Source organism: Suncus etruscus, chromosome 5 (assembly GCF_024139225.1).
Source record: "Suncus etruscus isolate mSunEtr1 chromosome 5, mSunEtr1.pri.cur, whole genome shotgun sequence".
Taxonomy (NCBI): domain Eukaryota; kingdom Metazoa; phylum Chordata; class Mammalia; order Eulipotyphla; family Soricidae; genus Suncus; species Suncus etruscus.
Genome location: NC_064852.1, coordinates 109,607,987 through 109,610,712, shown reverse-complemented (window position 1 = coordinate 109,610,712; position 2,726 = coordinate 109,607,987).

Sequence of the window (2,726 nt, the reverse complement as noted above, 5' to 3'; positions counted from 1 at the left end):
TATGCTGGGGGAGGTGGGTGAGCCCCTGCCCAGGGCAGCAAGAGGCACCCCAGATCCCAACTGCATGCTGTGACCTGGCAACTCATTCTGAGCGGAGTACCTGAGTGCAAGGACACAGCCTGAGGGATCCAGCGCCCTGTATGGGACCCGGTTGGCACCACACGTGGTGGCCAGTCAGGGGAGTCCGGCTCTGACAAACAGACTTTCTACACCCAGACAAAGGCGCCTTAAGGCCGAGGAACCTGGACGGGGGCTGCTGGAAAGTATTTCCTGAGCGTATTTTTAGCACCTGAGGAAAAAAACAAGTTTTTTTCCCCTCATTTTTGGCTACGGAGTTGGGATGGCAGGGGGAGGGGTTGTGTTAACCCCTGGTCTCCCAGGCTGTGAAGCCCACACACACAGTCCGCACATGCTGTCTCTGGGATCTCAGTAAGCCCGGGGCCCCTGACCGGTGATGCCTCCATCTGGCTGCCCTATGTCACCTGGAACTGTAGCATGGTGGGGTGTGGAATGGAATGGACCCCAGCAGCCTGAACGGGCTCCTCAGGACTCCCCCTGCAGAGTAGCCTATAGGTCTACTGCCCAGAAGGAAAGAAGACGGGAAGAGGATGGAACCCAGGAGACAAAAGGGCCAGAGGGCAGCTGACACCATTTTATATGACCCCTGTGCTGTGTGACCTCTGTGTGACCCTGTGCTTGGTGTTTCCTTGTGTGACCCCTGTGCCACGTGACCCCATGTCTTATGACCCCTCTCTTACTGAGGAGCATGGTCTTCCCTTTCTCTCAGGAAACCAACAGGGACCCAATCCTAGTGCCCCACAAACCCTCAGCTCTGCCCTTCGAACCCGTGAAACCACGTGGAACCACGTGAGCCTGTGAACATTGAGTCCCATGAGTCCCATGTGATCTCACAATTAGATCAGCAGTCTGTGTCAGTGTGTCAGCATGTGTGTGAGAATCAGCATGTGTCGGTATGTTAGACTGTGTGAGTGCATGAATCATTATGTATGCCAGCATCTGAATGTGAGAATCAGTGCATGTAGGCATGTTAGAGTGAGAGGGTCAGTGTGAGACTGAATCAGAGTGAGTGGATATGAGAGCATGTGTCTGTTAGTGTGAGTCCATGTGTGTCAATGTGTTTCAGTGTGTGGGAATCAGTGTAAATGTATAAATGTGTCAGTGTCGGTGTGAGTGCATGAGTGTGAATTTGTGAGCATATGCATGTGTGATTGCTAGCATGAGTCTGAGCATGTGAGCATAAGTGTGTCATGTACGAGCATGTAATTATATGTGAGGTAAATGTGAGTGTGCGCAGTGTCTGAGCATGTAACTGTACATGAGATATGCACATGTAGCTATATATAAACTGTTACCAAGTGTGCAAGTTTCTGAGCATGTCACTGTACATAAGTGTCAGTGTGAGCATGTATACAAGTGTGTGCATAACTGTGCACAAGAGCACCAGTGAGTGTACGCACAAGTGCATGATCACGAAACTATGTGTATTGGTGTGATCATGTTTGTAAGAGTGTGACCATGGAACTATGCCTGAATATCAGTGTAATCGTGTTTGCTAGTGTATGAACACGGAAGTTGCGTGACAGCATAATCGTGAACATGTGTACAAATGTGTGACCACACAACTACACAAATACATCGGTGAGAAGGTGTATAAACATGTGAACATATGTATGAGTGTGTAAATATGTAACTGCAGTGTTATGAGTGTGAGAGTTATGTGTGTGAGTGAGTAGGCATGTAATTGCATGAGAGTCTGTGTGAGTGTGCGTACAAGTGTGTGATGTAACTGCATGAGTGTGCATCAGTGTGTGACTACATATCTCTGACCATTTGGTGAGCAGTGTGTGCAGGTTTGTGAGCATATGGTGTGAGTACACATCTCTGACCATCTGGGGTGTGTGTGTATGTGTGTGTGCACTCATGCATGGCTTGCAGGAGCCTAGTGCGCTGTGAGGCAGTGCCTGGCACCTCTAAGCTCTGCCCCTGCCCTTCCGGGGGCACTCAGTGCCTTCATGTCGTCACCCCCATCAGGCCAGCTCAAGGTAACGTTGGGGGGGGGGCCGCAGGACTACCCACATTCTGGGGTGCAGAGCGGCGAGGCCTGAGGGTGGCCGTCAGAGTGGGGCTCACAACGATCTCCAGCAGCAAAACTGCGCTCTCCTGGGCAAGGCAGAGGCCTCCATTTCCCCCGCACCACCTCCCCTGCACTTTGTTCTAGCCGAGCCCACAGCAGGATCCAGACCCGGGTCTGTCCTGGAGTTCTTTAAGGAGAAGACACGACCCAGAACTAACACAGGCCGGCAGAGAAGCCCGAAGCCTTCAGTTCCCCAGCGCGGGGAGGGGGCCGGGTCTGGCGCTTTAAGGGGCCCGCCCCGCCCCAGCCCAGCTCAGGGGCCGCCCCGAGGGGTATTTAAGGCGCCGTCTCGGAGGCGGGACCGGCCCCGACCGCTGTCCCGCCCGGCGCCTTCCTCGGCGGAGCTGCGACCCCAGCACCGCCGAGTCGGCGCGGGTGTGGACCGGGGCGCAGAGCGCACCCACCGCGCGGCCCGCAGAGCTGGGCGCACCCCCCATTCCAGACCTCGCCGGGTTGAACCGCGGCGCCCCGCGCTGTGCTGCTGTGTCCCGCTCCACCCCCGCCTGCAGCCCGCTCGGTCCCCTCGGGGGTTCCCCTGGGGTCCTGCTCCGTCCCCCGGTGCCTGCCCCGC